General features: G+C 40.0%; 1 long non-coding RNA gene across 2 annotated transcripts; it reads left to right on the top strand.

The window, feature by feature from the left end:
- Positions 1-158: 158 nt before the first annotated feature.
- Positions 159-27,340, top strand: LOC118256229 (uncharacterized). Of its 2 annotated transcripts, XR_004781167.2 has the most exons (4): positions 159-224; positions 15,817-15,922; positions 23,969-24,118; positions 27,202-27,305. It is a non-coding gene; the product is annotated as an uncharacterized LOC118256229 (long non-coding RNA). The 2 variants fall into 2 exon arrangements; XR_004781168.2 differs by lacking the exon at positions 23,969-24,118 and having other exon boundaries at positions 27,202-27,340.
- The last annotated feature ends 511 nt before the right edge of the window (positions 27,341-27,851 follow it).

The raw sequence follows: 27,851 nt of genomic DNA on the forward strand, positions 1-27,851 counted from the left end.
TTGTTTCAGTGAGATGTGCTGTACTTGCAGGTTTTCTTTAAGCCTTACATCCTGCAAAAAGGACAGTGTGACATAATCTTTACTTTTTTTTTTTTTTTTTGCTGTTTAGTTAATTTCCAAAAAGATAATTTCAGTTTCTTTTTGGTTGGTTCCTTGACAGCTCTCTTTGCCTGCAACATCATGATGGAAGTGCCAAGAAGCAATCAACAGATGTCAAAGCACTGGTAGGTCCTGAGTAGTGGTTGTTATCACCATTACCCTGATAGGTACAGCTGCACCTTCTTAGTGTATTAACCAGCTTTTTTGTAGCTGTTTTGTAAACTGCAGATATTGCACAGGGTGGTTAATTCCTCATGGTCATGGCATGTTTCAGAAGGTGAGCCATGCTGAGGCCAGGGCTGTGCCGGCTGGTTTCAAACCTCCCACTGTTCGTGTGTGCATTCATCTTGGTGCTGTGGAGTTAAGCTCCATCCATGAGCACAGCTTGAATGAGATAATTGTTTTGGACCTCAAGGGGAGATGAACTAACCACTGTGATGAGAGGAGGCTGACAGGGCTGTGCAGCTGCTTCCCTGAGAGCATTCCCTTCTGATGTGAGCAATGCAGCCAGTTCCTATCTTTAAGGTTAAGGCTATGATGAGCATTGGGGTTAGATTTTTGGGAAGATGAAAAGTGTATATCTTGTTAATTTATGTGATTTAGAATGTGGAGTCAGATGCAGTTTTGGAAAGCATTGTGATTTGATCCGGGCATATTGGGGTTTAGAAGGTTTTGGCATCTTGTTGGAGGAGGTGACTGTGCCAAGATGCTAGTAAAGCCTGGCAGCCACCTGAGGGAAAGGGAAGTTGTGAAGGGAAGAGGGGAATAGGCTCCATGTACATTGCCTACCAAAAAGCTATTTCCTTATTGTCCTCTGCTGATTGAGCGTGTATTATTGGGTAAACTATATGGCTGGGATTACAGATGGGGTTGTTATTGTGCTGTGAAAAGAGGAGGCAGGCCTAATACAAGACTGCTTCTAAGACTAGTGAGTGGCAGTCAGACCTGGGCTGAGTCTCTGTGCTCAAGTTATTTCTCTTCTGAAATTGAGGACAGTGGGGATATGCAAAGAAGGGTTGGAAAACATTCTGACGATGGTGTTATGGTGTGCACAAGAGAGCCATGTCCCCATCATGGCTCTTTAATTGCTCTGTTCCCTCCTGGAGTTAACAGGATACTCAGTGAGTTAAGCTCAGGATTGGTTGGGTAGGGTTTAACAATGGACATGGGGTAGAATTGTGTTTGAAATGCTGGAGCCAGATGTTACGAATAGACCAAAGAGGGATTGTATCTTCAGGATGCAGTCCAGGGTGGGTCAGCTCAGCAGGTCAGCAGGTACTCCTGGCTGCTTTTGTCAAAGATGAATTTAAGTGAGCATTGGAGATCACAGAGAAAGGTCTGTGCTGGCGGCAAACAGCCCTTTTTAACAGCTATTCCCTGATGAATTTGTTGGCTGCTGTTTCTTTCTGAAGCTGGCCACCACAGTTGGGCCAAACTTTTATGCTGAGGGTCTATTAAAGGAAAAATCATGGAGCTAGTGCAGGAGTGTGTCTTAGATAGAGCCAGGCTGTTTGAGGCTTGTCTTCTGACCTGCTACGATGGAAACGCGGTGCAAAACTCTTGCTGTTCCAGTTTCACTCTGAAATGATTTGGAAGTTTTGCTGCCACACACAGTTTCTGTCCTTTTATCTACTACTTTTCTGCTAATTTCATGGGGTTTGTGGGCATTTTTATGAGAGTGGAAATTTAGTAATCTAGTTGCAAGCCCATGCATTAATTACCTCATTGGGAAGACCGCATGTGAAAGACATGCATTTGTGAGTCAGACTTGCTACATATTTCAGTTTATTTTAGCTGCTCTAAGTTTCTGTGAGACTTTCAGAAAAATGCGGTAAGCAAAATAAAACAAAATACGGTAGGACAAGCCAGGAAATTTATTAGCCCATTGAGAAATCTGTTGGACTTCTAATTGGTTATATCATCATACAATGTCAACTGTTGACTTTCTTTGTTTTTTACTTTTGTAAGTTACTAGAAAACCTACAGCAGTTACATTTACCACACTTTTGAATATAGTGTTAGAATTTGATCATTAATTATCCACAATAGTATTCTTTGAGCAACAATATATTGAAAAAAGTAGACTTTGTCTGAGTGTTGTTTAATATTGTTTTGTCAGAATTTGAGCCAGCTTTTTGATTTATAAAATAGCTTAACAGACTCTAGAGGTATGTTTTGCTAAATGTCTGTATGCTGGCTGTGATTTGAGAATTCCAAAAGAAGGTTTTCTTTTATACAGTATTTAGAATATGGATGACTATACGCATGAAAATTAGGCAACTTCAGCAATATGAGGAACATTTTTTTTATACAACTACTTGTGCTATATCCTTTTGCCAGCAGAGAATGAATCTGAGGCTGTAAAACACAGCAGCAGCATTTGGCTTTTTTTGCTCAAGAGAATAGGACCAGTAGGTCTTCTCTCTCTGACACGGAAAATAATGATCTGCTTGCATCTTGGAATAACAGGGCTCAAGCAAGTGCTTTTGTCACTTTTAAGAAACGTGTCTCTTCTGCTGTGCTGCGAACTTCCTCATTAAATTCCCCTCACTCCGTGTGAAAATGCAGTTCCTTTTTAAGTTACTGAAATGAATTCCACTTGTCTTTTGAACTGGTATTGTCCTTGGCAGTCCTGTGCAGCCATAGGTAAAATGAAGTAATGCTCTTAGTTGCACAGTTCTCCAGAGAGCCAGAGGTGGTGTCCTTTTTTGTTGAGTGAGACAAATGTAAATAGGATTTATATTAATCTCTTAAATCCACACTTTTGCAGATTTGGCTTATTAGTGTGTGGTTTAACACCAAAGGATAGATATATATCCTGAAAATCATTGGAGGCTGATTAGGAGTCAAGTATATGTCTCTCTAAATCCAACCGTGCAAAAGGCAGTGACTCATTTAAAGGGTGGAAAAGCCATTTGGATTTCCAATAGAGAGATGAACAAAGAAGGGAAGAAATGAGAAATATGAAGCATTCTGAGATCGTTATTTATAAACAGAAATTGTCCTTGACAATGAACAAGCTAATGGAAATAGGTAATGTTTCATACTACTTCTCCCTTAGCTCTGATATGATTACGTCTGTTTGATATCAAGAGAAATAACTAAAATATTTACAGGCATATCTGGTCAGATATGTAAGAAGAGAGACAGATTCTGTTCAGTAGAGCCTGCTAAAAAGACATGAGGCAACAGACACAAACTGAAATACAGGAAATATTACTTAACCACAATAATATTTTTTCACTCTAAAGGTGATTCATCACTGGCACAGGTTGCATAGAGAAGTTGTAGAGTCTCCCTCCTTGGAGATCTTCGTAAGCTGGCTGAACATGGTCCTGGGCAACCTGACCAGGTTGACCCTGTTTGCACGAGGTGTTGAATCAGATGACCTCCAGAGGTCCCTTCCACCCTCAGCCATGCTGCGACTGTGTGAGATACATTTTCATATAGAAAAACTTTATGATTTTAGATTAATCACAGCAATATAAAAGAAGAGCACTCGATACACTAAAGATCAATTGACAAAGGAATTAGGAACCTAGCAAATTCAAAAATGCAATTGAGGTTTTAAGGCTTAAGTGTCAGGAGTCTGTTTTGAGAGCTCAACATGTGCCCCATCTGATTCTAGATCAGTTTGCAAATCTGGACCTTTGTTCTTTGATCACTTAGCTTATTTTGAAAAATACTCTTCAAAATTTTTGTTTTCCCAGAGTTACAATGGAATTGAGCTCCATGGTGAACTATGATTCACATTTTTCAGGCATGCTGTAATGGTTTGATGCGCTGCCCACAAGCACAAACTGCTACTTCATCCAGTCCTAACTGACAAAAAACATTTCTCCCCGTGCTACTTTATCACCTGATGTTATGACATTTTAAATGATTAACTGGAGTGCTTCGGACTTCGTAATTTGTTCAGAAAAGCTTTCATAGACACAAGCTCAGCCAGCAGGGATGGATTTATGGTATTTTCAACATTTCCTTCTAGATGTGTTTCCTGAGAAGAGTAACAAACTGGCTCCTCAATTGCACTTTCCATTAAAAACTCAGTGGCATCCACTCAGCACATCAATAATTCTTGTGAATACAGAATTACAAAGTGAGGGGGCATTTTCCCATGTACAGTTATGTCTCTGTGTAGCTGAGTGATAGCCCTGCGCAATGATGTCACAGATTCAAAGTTCAAAGCATTAATAACTGGCCAGAAAACTACTTTCAATGTTTTTTAGGATGGTTAGAACTATTAAATCTGAAGACCCTAGTTTCAATGCCATGGGATACATACTCACTGGTTGTCTCAGTATGAGCAACACAGTGTTTTAAACATGAAAATTTTAGAAATATTTTATTGTTTAATTCATGTTCCCAATGAATAGCCAAAGGGTGGGCACATCACTGGGGAGTGCCTTTGCCCCGTGGAATAAATGAGCTCCTGGCCCTCATCCCTGGTTAGACATGGGCAGCAATTGCTCACGCTGTGGGAGCAGGACAGTGTGGGAGCTGCTGTCTTGTTTTCCTCACAGGTGTCTCAGATCTTCCATGTTCACAGAACACATGTTCTTATCCTATGTTCAGGGGAGAAGACCTTGCCTGGCATTAAAAATTTGTTGTGTACAAGCCACTGAGGCTAGCAGATACCACTGGTTTCCTAGATTCCAAGTCCATGAACCATGACACACCACAAATTTCTGGCCAGCAGACCACTGTGAACCTGAATTAAATGATGAAGTATTTCTAAATTGTACCAGAAAGAAATGTTTGTGCAATTTGATACTCAAACCCAAATTTCCATGTAGACTGGCACCCTGTTTTTCACAGGAAAGTTAGCCTTCATGTAGTGGCATTTCCACAAGACACTTTTCAGTGACCAGTCAGTAGGATCACATGTGAGAATCCAGGAAAAGCAAGGAGTTGTTGGGTTTATTCCTTTAACCAGAACTGCACATTTGTGCTTACAGAGAGAAGTTTTACCATTGAATAACATCATATACTCTCAGCATGGCGCATTCTGTGGGAACCAAGTATCCCCATGGGTGCAGGTGGGCTTCAGCATTGTGAAAACACTTGATCTTCAAGAAACATCCTAAATGGACCTCTGCAGTAAGACTGTGCAGAAGGGACATCAGACTTCGAGCCTGAAGTGTAATAGCATGCACTTGGGACTTCTAAATCCTAAATCCTAAGATTTACATAAAAATTGAGCACCTATCAGGCTGCAGAGCTCAGGCATTACTGCTCTTCTTCGCATCTCTGTCAGTCTGAACCATAAGAGAAGTGTAATTTTATAAGCATGCCTATGTCCTCTCAGAATTTTTACACTAACACAAATTCAAAAAATGAAGGATGTTGTAACACAGAAGTATTATGGGTAGTTCCTGCCAGTGTGACTCTTCTGAGTGGAATCTGGTAGAAGTCACAATGATTTATTTATTTTTCAGCAGAACTTCTCTCCACCAAGGACAGTGACCAAGACATACATCCGATTGCCTGAATATACACATCTTTGAGACACCAGTGAACAGGGCATTCACTTTCTAAAGTCTGTTTCATCTCACCATGAGGTTAACAGCAAACCTCCCCAATGTGCTGTCTGAAGCTCAGATTTGTTGCTCATATGCAAGTCAGCATTATCTACTTATATTTCTATTTTCACTGAGGCCACACGTAAAGTCCACATAAAGTCAACTCCAATGATTATTCTGATTATTTTCTGTTCACTACCTCACATAGGAGGTAGGATCTTTGGACCACCCAGCTTGCTAAATCCTTCATGGACATTAATTGGTTGAACATAATTTCTTCTTGCTTCCTATGGAACACGTGCTCTGAATAATGCACACAATTATCCCAGAGATTTGTTTTCCACTGCAGATCCATCTAATGAAAAAGTGGGGAGTAAAATAATTGAGCTAATGAAAAATTCAAGTCTGTCAGTTGCTTTCAGTCAGAAATAACTGTTATTCTCTTGCACTACTTCACTGAATTTAAAACAAAATATATCAGCGCAATAGCTTTTACATTTTTTTGGAGGAGACAACTGTGAAGTACAAAATGCCTGCTGAAAAAGAGAGCAGAGATTTCATACACATTGGTTAACAGAGAATCTGGACGCTTAAGAAGTCTCATGGAAACTAAGAAGAAAGCTTAAATGTGGCTCCCAGGCTGGCCTTTTATTTATTATTTATTTATTTTTTTCAGTGAGCAGCTCTCAGCAGCACTGCTGGAAGAACTCACCAGGTTCTTTGTCCATAAACATTAATGACAGTCATCAACCCTTCTGCTTTTTCCTACTGTTCTTTTGTATGTTAAACTCCCCAGTTTTGGTTCTGCCAAATTATATGAGGATGCAAAAGGCTTCAGACAAAAAATGTTGGAGTGAAATATGATGTTAATTTCACAGGGGAATGCTGGAAGGATTAGAGGAAAATCAGTCCTTCTTCAAATGACAGTAACTGTAAGAATTTCCTGGATCAATCTATCAATAATGAAAAGAGGGCAACCAGGCTCATTTCTCTGTTAGAAAGTTACTTAGGAACTGTGCTGACTTACTGACATAGCACAGGCAAAGGTAATTTAGATAATCTTTCCTTCCATTTCTCATTATTTGCCTTGCCGAAGGTAAAAATAAGCTCTGGCATAATTGTATTGTCTTCTAAGAGCTTTGCATGGTGCCTTCCCATGCCTTCATGAATGGTGGTGTATAGAAATCTTCAGAAAAGGGAAACACTTTTTTTAAGGGGTGAAAAAGCAACTTTAAGCCACAAATACCATGTTCTTCCCATGAGAGGTAAAACATCTCATGCCAAACGTCACTTCCAAAAGGCCCCAGATACTCTTACAGGTTAACCTGCAATGGGATCAAGCAGAGGAGTCACCAAGAAAGAACGAGGGTTGTTGTCCAAATACTGTTTTGCAACCTCGCTTTAGAGCATGAGGCACATGAGGATCCTGCAAGTGGAGGCTGCCAGGGATACACCAGGTACTGCAGTGATGCTCCTCGCACAGGTACTGCAGAGTTTTGTGAAGCATACCCCTGTGTTCTGCAGCAATGGCAGGGCTAGGGCTTGCAGCACTCCCTGCAAGCTGTCCTCCATCGAAATCATGATGCTTTCCTCCTGTGATGAAGGACTTAAGCATCTAGATGTCCACTACGTTAATTAATATTTAACGGTTACATTTAATTAATCTTTACTAATTAATTATTGTCTGTAAAGTGAGCAGTTACTGAGTAGCTTATAAAATGGAGTTTAAAAGATCACCTTAAATTCATTCTGTAGAAAGCAAACTGTGCTCAGAAAGTTGCAGTTAGGTCTGATACAAGTCTGGATCAGCAGAGGGAGCTGCAACATAATATATTAATTACAGTCAGGTGAAGTCTTCCATACAAAGCACCAGGGGCTTTGCAGATCTAAGTAATTTTGCACTGATATTTATAGTTAATGTTTATTAACTATGCACCATCCGTATAGCATCATGTAGTCATCATAGGGCTCTTTTAGGTCTCAGACATACTTGTTCCTGTGCTCTTCGGCCAGGTAAAACCTAAGCAGGAGTCTGTGTATGCTGCAAACAGCTGGGGACACTGCAAGGAACTAAGTATCCCTGGGGGGAGAAACTTCAACATTCAACCGCCCTTTCTGAAGGCGCAAGGGTGAAGTTAGGCAAATCAGATTAGGCATACAAATTTGAACAAACTGTTCTTAATCCTCACATGTAAAATATTTCAGGTAGCAGGTCGTAGCTGTACCTGGGTTAGACCTGCATTCAACAGGACGCTTTTTGAGAGCACCTGGTCCCCAAAACTATCCCTCAGGAATGGCTGGGGGAGCAACATCAAACAAAGGAGGGTGTACAAGCTACACACCTTCATCACATCACCATTTCATAGGCTAGCAAACATCAAACCACGGAGTAGTATTCACGGACACAATAAGTTCCACCTAAGGAACCAGCAGTATTCATCCATCTGCTACAAAATCTCTCAGGAGAGGTGCAGAAACCACTTTGTTACTCCTGGTCATGATCTCATGACACCTCTTCAGTCATTGTGTCCTGTGCTGTTAGAAAACAATTTGTCAGACGTGCGGATTAGTTAGTCCTACTTGAGATCTCTCAATAACCCAATAGGAGTTAGAAGAATGGTATCTTCTTAATTATTTTGCAATAGCTAATGGGACCAATTCTATGAGAAAATTAGTACCATCTTTTTTCTGGGTAGACAATATACAAATGACAAGAAGATAGAAAGGGAATAACTAGGCAACAGGCAACAGTGAAATAGTAGAAATTAAGTCCTGAGACCTGCAACAGAGAGCGATCCACATTTTTAGTAGTGAGTAGGCAGAGTATAATAAGATGTGGTTACTTTATCTGGACATGTTTCTGTGAGCATATGTGGCCCTGTTCCTTGCTTAGCACATCGGGACATCATTTCAAAGAGACTCACTGTGAGCTGCAGGCATTAGTTTCTGAAATTAGCATTTGTGTCCTGGCTAATGGATGCATCTGAAAGCATGTGGAGTAATGATTTTTCTGAGCTCTAATTCCTCTTGCACAACACAAAAATCACACAACCCAGTGCAAATGCACTCCTCAAGAGGCATCTGGGACCTCGTTGTTTCTTTGTAAGTCTGCCATCCCTGAGGGACAGGAGTTACATGTCAATGCCAGCATGAGGGTGTGTTGTCCTGTAGAAAAGGGAATGAGCTGTTTCCACTGTCTGTGAGGCATTACATTTCTCCCCTTCATGGTGATAGGATCATCAGGCAGTTTGGGCTGGCAAGGACCACGGGAGCCTCCAGTCTGCCCCCTGCCCCGAGCAGGCTCAGCTGTGGGGCCAGACGGGGCTGCTCAGGGCTTCACCCAGCCAGGTCTAGACCCTCCAAGGATGGTGACATCCCCCTCTGCTTTCTGCTGCTTCCTGATCATCCCTGAACCTCCCCTCAGCTCACGGTTCATTTCAGTTGCCCCTGATGAAAGATGTGTCTTTCCATGACTACTGGGAGGATTAGGGTGGAACTAAGGAAGAAGAGCCTGGCTGTAATATTAATTAATTAGGCAACACACCTTCGAAAATCTAGTATAAGCTTAAATAGCTACTAAGCAGGTGACTGTTATATTGCTAAACAACTACCTCACTGCAAGTAATACTGAGCTATAATACAGTTCAATTATATGTTATTGCCATTAGTATTAACACAGGATTGTATTACTATTAATATAATTTGTAAGTCAACCATATAAGCACTATTTCCATTTGCACCATTTCACTCCTTTAAAAGACTTCATTTTTTTTAACATTGTTTGCGGCACATTAAAGGAGTGTTCCTAAGCAATTAGCTTTTATTCACTATACAGTAATTTGATATTTGTGGGGAGGAAAAAAATCAAGGACTACACTGAACATGTACATAATCTGCAAGGCTGCTATATAAAAATACCAATTTTGTCACATATCTCTACTGAAGCAAAATAGAAATTGTTCATTGTGGCAGTAGTATTTAAATGCATGTTTTCATTGTGGGAGACAGTCTTATTGCTGAATACTCAGGGCTGTGACAGAGGATGAATAGATGGAGTTCTTTAGTAAATGCAGGACATCGTTATCTCAAGAGGAAAGAAGGGTAAATGGGGAAAAAATTAGAAAAAATGTGATTACAGTAGTGATGATGAAGCATCACTGCTGCTGTTGAGTTGTTGTGCTGCTGCTGTTGAGATGTGTATTCATTGCTGCACTTGGCCCAACTGTGACATTAGCTAATTTATTAAGATGTTATTTTAAGGAAATGGTGAATCTTTTATAGGGCATGAGTTGCAGGCGGAAGAAGTGGTTCTATTAAAAGCTCATTGCTGGTTAGAACTGCCAACCATAACAAGAGCTTTGCTTGCGTTAAGCCCAGTGACAAACCAAGAACCTCAGAGTCAGCAAATGTCTGGCACTCACGTTTGCTCTAAGAAACACAACATCTTCACACCCAGAATCGGAGCTGCCATAAGAACACAGAAACTACCTGCTTGACAGGATTTTCTTTCTGTTGGAACAACAAAGTAGAGTTTAATGCTTTGGAGTCAATTTCAAATTAGAATACCGTCATCCTGCTCCAAAGGTCTCAGAGTCTGAAACCTGCTCTTTATCCTCAGGATTTATATGGAGGAAAGGGGCAGTGCAAGCGACTGTATCTGCACCAGCCTCTGTCTACACTTAGGACTCACCATAGGAACCTGGCGAGATGGTGTCATGTGTTGGGAGAGGAGTGTGGGGTCAGTGGGAGCCGTCAGTCTTGCAGTGTCCCCACCATTGTTGGGGTGACATGGCTTCATGGGTCAGGGCAGGAGCCAGGACAGAGTGTGTATCCTACTCAGGCTCCTGTCCATGCTGGGGACCTTGGATGCCCTCCTCTTCATGTCAGGTCTGGTTTGCAGGTGTTGGGGATTAAGGGATGGGGTTCGAAAGCAGTGGATTGATCAATGAGATTGGTAAGAGGACATCTTTGTTGGAGCCTAAACTCCCCCTGGTATCCTTGTTCTGGCCCCAGTGTGGGGAGGACATCCATAAGGTGACACACCTGAGAGCACACAGAAGACAACAGGCAATGACGATGCTGCAGTATGCATTTTCTGTTGTCACTGGCATTGAATCCATTAAACTGCACCCTGTGTGAAGAAAGGGAAAGCGTTTCAGTACTTGTTTAAGGGGAAGTCTGTGCTGACTTTATAACGATCAAAAAGCACAGCAGCTGGTGGCTGTAAGAGATGCTCGAGACTGATGTTTGATGTGTAGCTATTTATTTCTCTTTCTTTAATGGTAAACATTTTTTTTTTTTTGTCTAAGGAAAATGTTTGTTTTTTCAACAGTTGTTATTAACCTATTCCAATAGTCTCATAAGGTTTGAACAAAACAGTCTATCAAATGTAATTCTAGGCTTCCGCTTGTAACACATTTTTGCAAAAACCAGCAGTGTGAAAATAGTATTAACAGACAAATAATAGCTGTGTTCTCTTATATCTCAGTTGACTAATAGAATTGAAATATGGGGGAATAAATGTGCTTTATTTTAGACTCTGAAAATGAAGGAAAACATCATTGTGAAAACTGTAGTATTTGGTTTCAGGTGAAAACGAAAAAAGACAAAAAAACTCTTATAGAGTAATGCAGGGAAATAGTCTGCTTAGATATCTGCAAGCATGAATATTCTAAACTGTGGAGCCTTCATCTCTGTGTCTGACAGCAATATTTGACCTGAAACACAAGCAAACCTCAACTGCTTTCTGGTTATGCCAGCCCTGTACAGACAATCTCGTTAAGTTTTCAGCCCTGAGAGAGACTTCACAGATTGAGTACAGAACTGGATGTCTGTAGGATAACCAAATACTCAGAGATGGAAATAGTTAAGACTGATGAAAATTTTGGCAGAGACGTAAATGCCCTTCTTCAGGTTCAACTAATTTCTATTAGAAATCTGGATGAGTCATAAATCCAGCCATCTAACGTGAGGGTCTAGCATCTCCTGAGGAAAGGGTGCTGGGTGGTATTGGGATGAGGATGCCAGTCTAAACTAATCTCATATGTCTTCTTTAATAATAATTTCTAAAATCTCTTGGGATTTTACTTTGCCTTTTTCAGTGTTGAGGCCTGACACAATACAGCTTTTCCCCTGTCCCAGTTGCTCTGTGCATTCAACATGTAACTTCTCTGGAGCAGCATCTGCCTCTTGTCACATGGCTGCAGTTTCTGGAGGCAGCATACAAACAAATACCAGCAGCAAGCTAAATTCTACGCTGTGTCCATTTTTACTGCATTACAGAAAAGACAGATGTAGCTGGAAGTTTTCCAATTGACACGACATCCTTTTTAGCATCTACCAAGAATGAGGAATGTAACGCTCTGGAACTTGCAATTTCTTCAAGCAAACTTGGCATTCAAAAGAACTAGCACAGACTTCATTCAAAAAATGTCCCATAAAAAGTTTATCATTTTTTCTTGTTTTTCTTTTTTTTCTTTCTTTCTTTCTTTCTTTTTTTTTGGATTAAATTGAGTAAATTGTATCTTCTTTCTTCTTCTCTGTATTTTCTATGGGAGGAAAAAGTATGGCATTCTTAATGAGGTCAGATACATTCCTAGTAAGAGAAAAATGCTGAGAGGGGATCATGCTTTCCTTGTTTGTACTAGCATGCCTCAAAAGCAAAGTTTTGGAATAGCAAGCAGAGAAAGACATATATTCCCTAAATGTCTTCCACAGACTTCTGGGGACATAGTGTGGATTATGCTGTTAACTATGATATGTGATCTCTTCAGTGCCTTGATACTAGGAGGTTTGGTCACATGAGAAGTATCTGAGAAGTCTGGCAGCAGATACTCCCTGGTGCAGTGAATAGTTTGAATCTATGGCTGCTGAAACAATGCTTTCTGAGTTGTTCTTGTTGTTGTTGTTATTTATGTAGGAATATGCATCATCCTAACTGAAAATTTTGATTTGTAAAATGTTTGTCCTTTTCAGTCTTTTCTGTTTGTTCCACGGACAATCAGGAAAAAGAAGCATATTATGCTGCTTTCTTCTAATACATAAAACCTCCTCCCTGCTTGGACAGTTCACTTGACACCAAAAGAACAGGCTTTTGAAATGGTGCCTATGGCTGTGAGTGTAGTGAACTGGCAATACCTGCCAACACCCTTCTCTTGCACTGAATTAAGTGTCCCAGAGACGTGCTGTCTGGCCAGTTGCATGCCGTTCTGTCCCTAGGCAGCACACAAATTTTGATAGAGTAAGAGTGGTATTTGGTATCTCATATTAGCTAGTTGGTTCAATGCATACAGTCAGCATTGGCATGGAAAAATCTGATGCCCCATTTGTTTTAAATCAGGAGCTTTAATAATTGAAATTCAATATTATAAGGCATGTCAGGATTTGTAGAGGTCAAGACCATGACATAATGAAAGAGTTGCAGAATCTTGAGCTCAGCATTTCTTCACCTGAATGATTGAATATATCTTATAAAAAACTCTTTTCCTTAGAAAGACACAATTCGTTTATTCCGGTGTGATTTCTTTTAGGTACATTCTACACCACTCTTTTGACCTGGTGGTTTTACTTCAGATATTAAGTTCATGATGAAAGAACACTCCAAATAAGTGTTGTTCTTCACATGCACTGGTCAGGTTTGGGGTTGTTTTTGTGTGTGTATTTGTTTGTTTTTTGATGAAACATATTTAATGCATATGTAAGACAGTATCTGACAGCAACGTTTGTTTGCTTTCTTCCTGGAGGTGACAAAATGTAGTCTTACCTAATCCGCTGAGAAGTCTGTAGTTGGCTGTCTTCAGACAGAGCAAAAGATAACTGCACTGACACCTGGGCAAGAACAGATATAAGTACACCAACAAATCTAATGGGACTGAGGGAAGAACTGAGAGTCAATAAATTCAGAGAGTCATTGGACCTATTACTAGTAGATGGGATTATTTATATTGTGCTGAATAATGGGACTTGTAAGACATATTGTGTGTTTTGTAAAATGTGTTGTGTTTTAGGACCCATAAATCATTAAGGCAGCTGAGCACAAGTTTGTACAAGTAGTTCAAGGGGTGCAAGCACTTTTTAAAAAGATCTTTTGCAACTGAAGCTAGATTAAATGGATCTGAAAAGCATCTGAAGAAATTTTATAGACTGGCATGTGCCTGAGTAATGACTGGTAGTAGCCATTTCTACTTCCACTGCCCAGTTCTAAATGAAGAAAATGGAGTTCCTTTTTGAGGAAAAAAAAAAAAAAAAAAACTATTGTAATGAAATAATATGTGGTTGTGTAGAAGTGCTATAGACACTTAATTGCATAGAATCATAGAGTGGCTTGGCTTGGAAAGGACCTTAAAGACCATTTAGTTCCAACAAAGTTTTCTTTTTTTCCAGAAAACTATGTATTTCCTCCTTGAAAGGTTCCTGCATAGTGAGGCACACTTTTCTGCAAACCATTGTGGTACTGGTGTAGAATTCAAAGTTCAGTGTTGTCTTTGCCTTTGCTACTATTTAGTTCAAAATAAAAGCAAACACCAATCTATTTGCTAGACCTTGGAGGATTTTTACCTAAATATTTGGGTATCAATAGCTACCCAAATGGCTTCAGTAATTCATGCCTCACTGCGGGCAATGTGTGTGTAAACCTCATCATGTGTATACACTGCAGCAGAGCAGAGCTGAAATAGATAATAATAGCTAATGAATAGATAATAATAGCTAATGAATAATAGCTAATGAAAATGAGGAAAATAAAGATTTTTTCCCTGCCCCCCCCCCTTTTTTTTTCTTTTAGGAGGAAGAAAGTGAAACATAACAATTCAGATGAGGCTATTTTTTCCCTTTTGTTTTTATAGGAAAAAAGATACTTATCATACCTTTTTCAAAAAGGCCTTAGCTGTGCCTCTGAACTCTGCTGTTTCAGAACCAAAGAGGACCTAATCAAGTCCACACTGAATCCTGCCATACTTTGTCATTACCTGCAGTGCCATTGAAGTCAACTGACTCCATAAAACACAAACTCACCTCTCCATCTGCAGCAGGGATGATATTATTTCCTAGCAAGGTCACCAAAATACAGAGAGTTATTGATGCATAAGTAACAGTCTTGTATAATCTTAAATGTGAATAGTGGTTTAGTCTTTGCTACCATCTGTCTGTAGTTGAGTGACTAAAGATCATAGAAGCACAGACTGGTTGAAGTTGGCAGGGACGTCTGGAGGTCATCATGTCAACCCCCCTGCTCAAGCAGGGACACCTACAGCAGGTTCTCCGGGACCACGTCCACATAGCAATTGGAGATCTCCAAGGAGGGAGACTCCACATCCATTCTGGGCAACCTGCTCTAATCTAATTACTAAAGGTAAATTATTCTCCCCTATGGAAGAGGAAGTGTATTTCCATTGCACAGAGACTTCTTATGGCAGACGATTTTTTGGGGTGCTTTTAGAAGAATATTTTTTAACACTTGACCCTACTCTTTTTAGTTGAAGTTTCTTGGAAGAAATAATGAGATGCTGAAATTCATTTCTTCTCTATTCACAGTGAATCCAACTAAATTTACCATTAATCAACAGGAAAGACATCTTAGACAAATATAAATATGATGAGTGCTTTAAAAACTTTCTTTAAAATATAAAGTGATTTTATGAGGGATACCAGGAAATTATTATTATTTTTTTTTAGATTCTCACTGACAGAAGCTGCTAAGTCCATCTATGGCTCTTTGAAATAAACAGCCACATTGAACTAACCAACAGCATTGCTCAGCAGGTTATTACTGTGAAGAGGCACAATGCATTAAAGAAAATACAACTGTGCAGATTTATGCTGTTTATATCAGCATTTGCGTGACAGATATCTGTGTGTATCAGTATCTTTCTGACACCTCAGGTTTGTCTGATTTTGAATAACTTTACAGGTATTTTCCAGTTGATTCCGTTAATCTGTGAGTGTTCGGCACAATTCCTACAGAAAGATATTCACTCAGAAATTGATTCTCTGATCTGTAGGAAAGTGTTGGTTTGGAGGCCCATGTCAAGGTGGAAAAGCTGGTCAAACCAAGCAGTTTGCAGGACTGTATTGTGAAGGTATTATGTTCCTTGATGTTCATAACTAATAAAATTGTCCAGCTGCCAGTTGCTTTACACATGGGTTTTATGGATTCTCCTCTCTCCACAGTGACCACTCAAATCTTGTCTTCTTTTAGACAGAATTACTTTCCTGGGGTGCAGAATGGATTTTGAGTTCCCAAGTGGATCAGAATCTCCATTAAATATATCCTCAGGAGTCTGATGGAAAGACTACAATATAAGGTAAATACAAAGAAAAGGCACCTGCATTCACCCCTTTGGATTTAAACTCAGGGAGGGGTATAAAGATCAATCGTCCATACCTGCTGTTATGGCTGCCCACTGAGTGAAACAAATCACAGGTTTGTATTATCCAAAACTGTCACAGAAGTAATAAGACTCAGTTGTCTGGGAGACTTAATACAGTGACAGAAAGTTGTTACATTCTTCCTTTACTCCTGTATTTCTAGAGCTTGCCACCTGGGGGTGTGGGGGTGTGTGTGCGAGAAATCTGCTTAGAGATGTGTTTTCATTCTCTAACCCCGGAAATCTTAAGCTTCTGACTTTAGGCACTGCACTCAGAGTTGCTAAGAGCAGGTAATGCTAATTGTGGTTGTGGGTGATTCTTAAGGTTTCTGAAAACTCTCTCAAAAAGCTGTATTTGGGCACAGGAATCATGACTTGTTTTTCCAAAATGAGGCATAGAAGTTTTTCTGCTGTCAGGTATTTCACTTTTCAAAATGCAAGAATTTTTGAAAAATCCTAGTAAAATAAAATACAGTTTCAGGAAGCAGATTTTGTGAGATTTTGGCCATGTTGCTATCTTTAGACATGATGAAAAATCTTCACTTATGAGTCATCGATGCTGAAAAAAAAGACCAATCTGTCAGTGAGCTGAAAAAACATTTACAGCCTTGTTTGGTTAGCAACTGACAGGCTATTTCATCCAGCTCTGCTGAGGTAATTACATTTTCCATTCCGTCACATCTAAGAGCACTTTTCAGACTTTGAAGAAATTTGTCACAGGAGCACATTTTTGTTTGCTTTTTTTTTCTTGTTTGTTTGTTTTTAATATTAAATTGACTTGTTGACATTACAGGGCTTGCTTTCATTGTATTACTTAGACTTTGTGTACCCATGACATGTAACTGTGGATTGGCCATTCAGAAAAACAAGCTACTCAACAACCATGCAAATTGTCTTTTGTCTGATTTCTGGTAGTATGAGGATTTTGGTTTTTTTTGTTTGTTTGTTTGGTTGGTTGGTTAGCTTGTTTTGTTTTGTATTAGTGCTGAGCAAGCAATGAAAGAAAGCTTTCCTTGAAGCAATCTTCCTATCCTAAATGGCATCTTGTTCAGTTACAAGGTGTGTAATGCTAACAGCTGTGGTCAATATCTCTTCTGTATAAATTGATTCCGTAAGAGAAGACATGACCTTTCCTTTCTTTCTCCCGTGACCCCACACCAGAAGTCACTCACAGGCCTAGCAGCTTTAGAAGAAATGTGTTCTCAATGCAAAGGGCTTAGAGGAAACTTAGCTCTGTGTCTCCCTATCTCTTGTGTGGATATAGATATTCGTATTTAAGAAATGAGCATCTTCCTTCCCTTGAGCAGTGGTCAATATCCCCAGTGGTGAGCAGGTCTGATCAAATGGAGGCACTGCCACGGGACTGGGTCTCAAGAGGGCATGATTATTTAAAACCTCAGTAGAAATGATATAACTTACCATCCTGGCCAAAATTCAGGGCTTGGCTCATTGACTTGTGGTTCTCATCAGCTGGAGAGCTACTCCATTTTAGCTTGTGAATGTTCCTGTTCAGCAGGTGCCAAATTTGAACTAAGAGGTTTTCATTTCGCTCCTGATTTTAGTGCGCGTGAGGCTATTTATGCTCTTGATTATACACTTAAAGTTCAAAACTAACCATTAAGCTGATCTGGTCTGACCTCCTGTAAGTTGTAGACTGAAGAACACAATGCGCTTCCTCTCCCTTCAAGTCAAATATGTTTTATTTAAACTACAATTATAACTTTCATTTTTAAAGACTACGAAGTAATGAGAAATACACCTCTTCACTTGGTAAACTCTTCCATTTGACCTTAATGTTAAAAAGTATGTTCTTTACTTCCAGTGGTTTTTGTTTGTTTGCTTGTTTTTTGATTCTTCATTTGTCTGTCATTAATATTTGTAACATATCCTTCTGCAAGATAGTTCAAACCTAAGCCATCACACATCTTTTTTAGGGTGACTGGAGGCTCTGAAAAACAGGTGTCTCAAATGGGCCATCCCTCCAGTGCAAGCTTGCAGCATAGGTTTTTCAAAATCAAATTTTGATTTATAGAGATGGTGAAAAAATCACTCCCTTAAAAATATCCTCTATCTTGTCTGCATCCTGGCTAGTGTATGAAGAAGCTGCTTTTTTATTAAACTAAGATCATTTTTGTCTCACCTTTGTCTAGGCTGGCTTTTTTTGTTTCTTGTCAGGTGTAATGAATCCAAAAGTTGTCTCAGAACTTACATGAAGAAATGGGTATGGCTGTATATTTTTGACACAAGACCCTCTTTTAAAATTTCGGTTCACTCTGTTAATTGGTCTACTAAAGTCAAAACTGTGAACTCAATTCACTGTTTGATTATGGCTGGTTTATGTCTATGTTATTCACTGATTTCACCATATCATTCATTTGAAAAAAAAAAAAAAGAAGTGATGGTACAGACCTGGGTGGAACACCAACTGAACTCAGCTCTTCCAAGTTGGCCTTCTTCAGTAGATGTAGCATATCTGTCTTCAGCTGGAGTCTTGGCAGCCGTCTCTGGGCATCCCTGCTTTGTCGAGGGGTTGAACCAGATGACTACCAGAGGCCTCTTCCCACCTCAATGATCTTGTGATTCTGTGAAAACCCAGTATATTTGTAAAAGACTCAGTGCGGCATTTCCACAATTGATTGGCAAGGGGCAGGTATCACTGATTATAATTCTGCAGAGTGCTTTACCCAGAAATACAAAGTACACTGTGTTCATCATGATTTGTCTTCTGTTAGCTCTGGGAAAGAGTCAAGAGGAAGAGACAAGGAATAGCCAGATGCAAATCAGGATTTCAGCTAGAGAAACTACAGTTTTCTCAGAAGAGATATATAATTCACAAAATCTTATAGATGTCATAACCTGAACATATTACATTTTGTTTGTTTGTTGTATGATTGGATGGTTGGTTTGGTTTGGTTTGGTTTGGTTTGGTTTGGTTTAGACAAGTGGTATGCATTGCATTGCTTATTGACTTATATTGGAACAAGATGGTCAAATGGATAGATGGAGAATCAACGAAGATGTTCCACTACTGCCATAACCCACTCATGGCAACATAGGCAACCCAACAGTGAGCCCCATACCTCTATTCACAGGAATGAGAACAGAAACTGCAGAGAGTGCAAAATATGAACATCTATCTCTAGGTCTTAATTATGCCTTATTTTCCTTTTTGTAAAATGGAGGTAATATGAAAGTGTAATGAAGATCTAAAGTCACAGCAAGTGTAGTGATTGGGATCATAAAAGTAAATAAGACAGGAGAACCAAATGCTTTTTCCATCCATGAAAATTAGGCTATTTTACACCTGACTGAATATTCAAGAAATACTCAATTATCAAGCTTATGGAATAATTACAATTCCAGCTGAGATTAAGGGTATATGTGGGTGTTCAGACTCTTGGAAACATGGATGCAACAGCATCAAAAGGAATGCTGTAGCTGTAGGAAGCAAATTCCACTCCCCAGTGAGGGATTTGTCTCAGTCTGCATACTCAGTAATTTCCCAGGCACCACAAAGAAAAAAACAACCCTATCAATTTTCATCTGTAACGCAGAGTTTGTCATGTAAGAACCTGAGCTGTCTTATTTTTCTTAAAATATATACTTTGCCTTTTCTGCTAGGGTTAGGCATACTTGCCAAGATATGTTCAATTATTTGATCTGTGTTTCTGTCAATGGCACAATATGAAACCTGTTACTTGAAGCGAAACCAGGCACCATTCTTCACTGGAATACTTTTCAAAGGAATACTTTTCTTAATATATATAACTCTAATTCACATTGTGAATTAACACTAGCTTGTTAGTAATAGGTAATAAATCTCATTAATCTCCCTATGCTGAGTCTGTTTTGCCCGCCACGAAAACTGTTGAGTGATCTCCCTGTCCTTATCTCAACCCATGAGCCCTTTCCATCGTATTTTTCCCCTTTTTTCCTTTGAGGAGGGACAGTGAGAGAGGGGATATCATGGAGTTTAGCTGCCCAGCAGGGTGAAACTGCCACAGTAAGATACCTAGCTATTAATTAAAATGTTAAACACATCCAAATCTCCTTGATCACCCTTGGGTGGATCCCATCTGTCCCCATAGACTTCTGTGCATCTAAATGGAGTAGCAGGTCTCTAACCATTTCCTCTTGGATTTTTAGGGTTTCATTCTGCTTCTCATCCCTATCTACCAGCTCTGGGTGCTGGCTACCCAGAGGACAACTGGTCTTGCTGCTGAAGACTGAGACAAAGAAGGCATTACATACCTCAGTCTTTTCCCCATCTCTTGTCACTATGTTTCCGCCCATAACAACCAAGGATGGAGATTCTTCTTAGTCCTTATTTTCTTGTTTATGTCCTCAAAAGGAGGTGGGGATTGGGCTCTTCTCCCAAGCAACAAGTGATAAGACAAGAGGAAATGGCCTCAAGTTGCACCAGGGGAGATTAGGTTGGATATTAGGAAAAAGTTCTTCACTGAAAGGGTTGTGAAGTATTGGAATAGGCTGCCCAGGGAAGTAGTCACGATCCCTTGAGGTCTTCAAAAAATGTGTAGATGTAGTGCTTAGTGACATGGTTCAATGGTGGACTTGGCAGGTTAAAGGTTGGACAAGATGATCTCAGAGGTCTTTTCCAATCTAAATGATTCTATGATTCTGTGATTTAGAGGTAAATCTTCACTATAACCCTTTCTGCCTTATCAGCTGTCTGTTCTCCTGTATGCATTTCCAACTTCATTGGCATTATCCTGTAGCAAGAATGTGAAGTAACAGCTTTCATGCTCCTTACCTTTCTGCTTTTGTATATATATCATCCAGGGCTTAGGGCTCTGTTTTGATCTGGCTTTTCTCTCCTTGTCGTTAGTCCTTTTCTGAAGATCAGCTGCATCCTCCCTGGCTGACCCACGCCACAAGCAGATCATGTAACATTAATTTTTATGTTGTGCCTTACTGTCCCTAGAATTTCTGGGGTTCGGGGAAAACTGAGGACAGATGTAAAATATACTGGCACATATGGATCATTTGCTTTAGATCTATGGGGAATTTTCACCACAAGGATGTAAAGAGAAGAAAATAATATGGCCACAAAAGGAAGACCATCAGCCTTTCAAATAGCACAATATGTCAGGTTAAAAAAAAAAAAAAAAAAAAAAAAACTACATTTTAAAAATCAACAGTTGATATTTTTTCTCAGATATTATCAGGTACTCTGAAGAATAAATTGGATTTTAGGTTGATCTTTTTTTTGTTTAATGTTCACACCTCAGTAAAGCTTGAACACATGTACTTGGAGCAGGAGTTCTAACAATAATCTTGCCCAAAGGCTAAGCTTTTACATCTAGTGTTACATATTCAGTCTTCTTTACTAAATCACTATTGAGCTTTAATCCCTAAATTAGCTCCTTCTTTTCTTCCTCATTATTTTCATTGTCCCACATGCTTTTTTATAAATGAACTGTGAAAGAATGCTCCTTTTAATTTTCCTACCTATGTGTGTGTTTAAATCAGCACTTTGTCCACTTTGTGCTACAATTAAATATTTAGTTAATTAAGGCTTGTAAGGAATGGTGGAAGAAGAATTCTTTAGAAATAATTCATGCAAAATGGTTTCACATCAAATCTTAGATGAAGTCTCAACTTAATAAAGAGGTTGGCCATTTCCTAGATTTTTAGTTTCTCCTTAGTCAAAAAGGAAAAGGGGTTGATCTGCTAGTTCTGAAGGCAGGCGCAGCTCTTTCCTCCTCATTTTCAATATTCTGGCAGCTGACCATTGTGCAATCTAACTGAAGGCTGCTCCTGCAGAGCATTTGCCCCATCTCTTCTCAGCACAGCATCACCAAACTGGATGCCCACAAAGCAAGAGGATTAAAGTCATGACTGAGGGCCTAGATGGTGGCGTGTTCAGCACAAGGACTCTACAATTAAAGTCACAGATAAACTTTTACAGAAAGCACTCCAGACTGTTTGAAAGCATTAAAAAGCCCTCAAAAATATAATCTCTAACAGCAGGCATGTTACCAATGGTCTAACTATCTGTCATTAAAATAGCCAGTCACAAAATTCTGCAGTTCTTTTTAGTGCAAACACTTTCAAGAGGCATTGTTTTTTTGTGCAAATGAAGGCAGGAAGAAAAAGAAGGAAAGAAAGAAGGAAGGAAAGAAGGAAGGAAAGAAGGAGAGGGGAAGGAAGGAAGGAAGGAGAGAGGAAGGAAGGAGAGAGGAAGGAAAGAAGGAGAAAGGAAGGAAGGAGAGAGGAAGGAAGGAGAGGAAGAAGGAAAGAAAAGGAAGGAAGGAAGGAAGGAAGGAAGGAAGGAAGGAAAAGAAAGAAGGAAAGAAGGAAAGGAAGGAAAACCCTGCAATGGATAAATTGATTTATTTTATTTTTTAATGAAGAGAATACCAAATTATAGTTATTTGGTTCTTCCTCCTATGCTCACAGCATGACACAGAAGAAGAGCCTTTCATCTGCACAATGGCAGGTTTTGTTCATTTTCTTTACTTTCCTTCACCTATTACTGAGATTTTCTGAGCATTGCTTAACTCCCAAAGATGAGAAATTCTTTGAGCTAATATCTATTTGCTATTTGATTGTGCAAGCGCAGGAATGTACCCTACCAAATTCTTCAAAGTGATGCATCCATGTCCTGTCTAGGTTGGGGAAGGCATATAAATTAACCTCAAGTTCAGTGGCTGGGGAAAGTCAAGGAGGGCACCTCAGCAAGAGAGTCCTTGAATGGTGTGGTCCATGGGAATGACCTAACAGAGATGTGTGGTCATGTCTTAGGATTTTTCCTGTTGTCTTCAGCGGAGAGAGGCTATTCATATTATAAATAGAAGTAGTTTTCTATTGAGCTGTCAGAGCATTGTATTTAGAAATCCCAGTGATGAATGCAGCTGCCTTGCCTTAGGATGCCACTTTGTCCATTTCAGACAAACAGTATAACGCACTTCTTGCATCACAATAAGCCATCTAATTCTGGCCGATTTCCACCAATAACACCATGCTAGTGGAGAGTGAGGCACCAACTTTGGTGATGTATTTTGTCTATTCCGTCTTAGCCCCCATGAATGAATGAAGTCCAGCTCAAGGGGAAAAACAACTTCCTAAAGGCATGTTGGTTATATTATCCTACAGGCAAGAGAATTTTAGCTCCAGGCTAATTGCTGACCAAATCAGTGAGATCTGACCATTGATACACTGTTTGTCACAAAGGACAAATTTAACTGTTGCACAGCAGCTGTTTTTTTCCTCAGGATGCCAATGGGCTACTCAAAAGTTAAATCGTGTTATTGAGGGCATTATCCAAATGTCCCTTGAACACTGGCAGACTTGGGGCACCAACTACCCCTCTAGGAAGCCTGTTCCAGTGTCTGACCACCCTAACAGTACAGAAATGTTTCCTCATGTCTAAACCTCCCCTGGTACAGCTGTGCACTGTTCTCGTGTCCTCCCATCACTCATCGGGGAGCAGAGACCAGCACCTCCCTCTCTGCCTCCCCTCCTCAGGCAACAGCAGAGAGCAGCAAGGTTGCCTCTTGGCCTCCTTTTCTCCAGACTAGATGAGCCAAGTGTCCTCAGCCTCTCCTCACAGACCGTTGTATGCTCAGAGCTTTATTTTTCATTTGCAGTTTTAGAACTGAAGTTTCACAGTGCAATGTCAACAGAAAATTTTTACAGTGCATGCATCATTATTTGCAAACAACTGCTGGCATCACAGTCCTGCAGGCTGTCACACTCCTGGCAGTTCCCAGCATGTTGCAAAGCTCCAGCGATGTCTTTGTGACTGTCTGAACAGGAGTCATCACAGGGCTGGGGGCTTTGCTCCTGCACTTGCCCTTTTGCCCACTCCTCTCCCTCCCAGTTCCCCAGACAAAGAGCAGCATTGCTCATTGTGGGGCTGAAAGTTAACATAATCTGGGCAATGTACATTTCTGTTTTCTTGTTTTAACTGGAATGTGACTTCTTGTCAAACTAAACACTGTTAATTTGCTTGTCTTTCAGTTTAGTTGCAAGAAGAGGTCTATTCCCAGCCATATTAGCACCTACATGATTTAACCAAGTCAACTGAATTTGATGTTGTGTCCCAGTAATGATTTAATAAGGATTAAAGCTTCTGAAGCTTTACAAGAACCTCACAGGAAGTTCTACATGGTGAGGAAAGTTTTGTGTCTAGACAGATCTGTGGAAATCCAGATGATTTAGTGATGGGGTCTGCCAGGCAGCCAGCCCATGCGGGATTGGGCCCCAGGTTGCCTGCAGGGGACATATATTCACTATGAATAATTGCATATATTCCTTGAAAGTATGTTCTTTGGCTAGTTTTAATTGTTATTTTTGAACTGCCATTCCCTGCATGAAGACATAAATCCATGCTAGAAGGCAGGAATCTGTCTTCTGTATCTGCTAAAAGTAACAAGGTCCTTGTTTCACTTTTTATTCCTTTTTTTTTCTTTTTTTTCTTTTTTTTTTTTTGGGGGGGGGGAAGGCAATGGTCCATTTTTTTCCAGTTTGGCTTTAATTGCTGTTGTTTGTGGCATGACAAAATTGTTTTGCCTGTTCCCTCTCTGTCATCTCTTCTTTGCTCCAAAACTATGGGGAGCGAGTATCCTTCAAGGGGCTGCAAATGCATCCCCTTGAAATCAGTGTTGCTCTGGATGGGATCAGAGATTTCTTTTTATTAATACTTTCTTTTTGAAGCTACGCAGCCTTAAATAGTCAGTTTTAGTCTTGAATCTCAGTTGTACAATCCCTGCTTTGAAACCAGAGAAAGACCTTTTATTCTGTGCTTGCCAGAAGTAATTTTCCCATTGATCTTTTTACTTCAGTATTCACTCCACATTTTCTCCCAGAAAGTGCAAGCTACTTACTCTGCATGGGAAACTGCCACTAAAAGACTGCTGAACTGCAGCCAGTGACTTACAAAGAGGATTCACAGAGGTGTGACGGGGCTGTATGGGGTCAGAAGGCACCCTCCTCCCAAGACATCCCTCCCATCATCTGTGGGAATGACAGGGGGCTGCAGGAGGGGGCTGCCTCCCATGGATGTTTTGCAAAAGGAGAAGAGCACTCACTGTGCTGGTCCCAAGGAGCTGCTGGAAACCACAGATGGGTCAAGGGTTCCTCTCAGCCTTGGTGAGATGTGTTGCTGTTGGCAGAATATCAGCCTGAATTTGGCAGAAGGTTTTCAGTTCATTGCTGAAAGACAGTGAACAACGCTTCTTAAATGCATTAAAATTAAAATTGTTAAATTTTCTTCTAAAACTTAATGTAGGAAAATGCCATGAAAAAGTGTTTGGTTTTATTTTTTTTTTGTTTGCTTTTTCCCCTGGGGAAGCAAAAATAATTCCTTCTGTATTTATTTATCCGGATGTATGCTGTAAGGAGCTTCTCTGCGAATCAGTACTGACTTTTAAAACAGAGATACAAGTGATCTCAGTTTAGTTTTAGGAAATCTTTAGAAAGTTTTATAAATGAAACAAAATGTCCTTTTTTATGAACTGAGAAACAGAATTGGGTTCTAAGGAAAAACTAAGGAATTAAAAGGTCAGATGTACCTTTCCCTTTTAAGCATGCAGTAACCAAATTTGTTTGTTGAATTGTGTTTTCATTTTTGACAATGGATGGTAAAACAAAGATTTAGAAAACACAATCTTGTAGCTCATCATTAAGAAGAACATCGTGACCTTCCAGGGTTATTGCTGCAGTAGCAAGAAGCCAGTGAGTGTTCATCATTTTCTGGAATTATAATGCTTCTTTTAATTATTATCCCCATCTAATAATGCAAATACTCTTGTTCCCCTAGATACTCAGTCCATGCTTCATTAAATACATTGAGCATCTGTGGATCCACAGGGATTGGCAAGCCGTGATAAATTTGAGGTAGTTTAGTTGAAATCAGTGAACCTGGGCATTTAGTTGATCTTGTATTAAACTTTAAATGTGAATAAGCGTCTTCAGGATCACAGATGAAATATGGCTTTAGGACACTGATTCTAGACCTTTGAAAAACAATTGTCTTCAAGTGTAGAAGACATGCAGTGGCTTAGACACCTGAAGTTCACCTGGGTTTCTGAAGAACAGCAGTGGTATTGTGTTTGGTTAGCAGTCACTTCGAGGTCCCTGTGCGACTCTTTCCGTGCCTGCTGAACAACGCGAGCCAGCACAGTGTTTTAACGCGTGTCCCTTGGCTGCGGTGTGCACCAAACCGTGTCCACACCTTGGAAAGACCCACGAGAAGCAAGCGCCATCTCCTGACCTCTCCCGTTCAGCGCAACGAAGGCTTTGGGTTTGTAAGGATTGTTTTAGCCGCTGGGCAGGTGTTTCTTCCATGATGGTGCTGGAATTTTTCCTTCAGGTATTAAATTACAGAGCCCCAAGTTGCTACGGGTTTGCATGCAGAAACCTATGACAAGGAGCACGGTTCCCAGCAAATAAGGTCAACCCAAAGGTTTTAATTTGCTGCCATCTCCTTTTCCCATGTAACATCCCTGTGAGATAAGGCCTGTGACTATGGAACAATGCTTCTTAGGTACAGTGCTTTTACATGTACCATGCATATCCTTCACTTTGGGCATGAGCATCACCCTTGTGGGTGGATGTGTTGGTGAGAGCCAAGTCGTGTATTCAGCGCCATCACAACACTCAAGACACAAAATCACTGCCTTCTCCACAGGACTGCGGAGTGACCACTGATCACTGCACTCTAGTCATTTTGTTGTTCCAGGTCAAGGAAAAATTACGTGTGTGTATGTGTGAATATTTAAAAAGCTGCAGCAAACACCAGCGTTTGTCTTGTTTGTTCTTGTCAGCTGTCTCCACTGAGCGCCAGGGAGTTTCTACATGCTCAGAGGAGTCAGCCAAGGTTGGGGAACAACAAAGAGTTAATGGGTTATGAAAAAACTGTATTTAACAGCATTTGTTAAACTGTATTTTTAAAGTGATTTCTTTTTACTGAATTATTGAAAATCTTATTTGCAGTGAAAGGCTTGTGCATACGTTAGGGATGTGGGGTAATCTTGTGATGTTAGCTTACCATGAGGATTCAGTAATTTTTTTCATCTAATTTTCTGATGTCTTATGAAATGTCAGGATTCATAAGTACAGTTAAACATGTGCTTTAACAGGTGGAAATTAAATATATGCTCAAGTGCTTTTTCTGCACTGGGTCCTCAAACCTAAATTAATGGTCAAATTATATTTTTTATTTCTGATGTTTTTTATAATTTTATTCGCAGATGCAGTCAAGAAATGCCCTTGGTGATTGCTGCGACAATTTTAAAGACATCAAGCATTCTGAAACTTCTGCTTGAATTTGTACTTTTTATATCTTTGGAAATTTATTTCTTTGAACTTTGTAAGGTTTTATGATGGTGATACTTCGAAGTACAGTCTCTGTTTCACATCTCTTTTCCTCCATCTGCATTCTCTTCCTTCACTTCCATGTTTTCCAGCCTCCCACCCCAATTTGTTATTTCCAGCCCATCGTGTTTCCTCAGCAGGAGCATTCGCCTGGACATGGTTCTGGAGCTGTGACTGGGCACAGTGCTGGCTGCTGTATGCCTAATCCTCTTCTGGTTCTGCTTCAGCTGCAGACCTACATAAATATAAATACAAATTCTGTTGGCCTCTTTGATTTGCCAAGCGTATTATTAACTTGACCTGTGAATTGAAAAAAAATGTGTACTTAAGCATTTGGAGAAAATCAGTTACAAATTCTGATAACTTGGGGTATTAATTTCAGCGTACCACCTGGAAATAAAATTATTAATGTCCTCTTCCTTCACATACTTTGAGAATGTTAAGCCCAAGCTGTAGTGTCAGGGCTGAGTGTATCACAACTCCTCTGTGACTTGCAGTTGTCTTGGGAAGTTACATGTCTGAAATC

Source organism: Cygnus atratus, chromosome Z, assembly GCF_013377495.2.
Source record: "Cygnus atratus isolate AKBS03 ecotype Queensland, Australia chromosome Z, CAtr_DNAZoo_HiC_assembly, whole genome shotgun sequence".
NCBI classification, from domain to species: domain Eukaryota; kingdom Metazoa; phylum Chordata; class Aves; order Anseriformes; family Anatidae; genus Cygnus; species Cygnus atratus.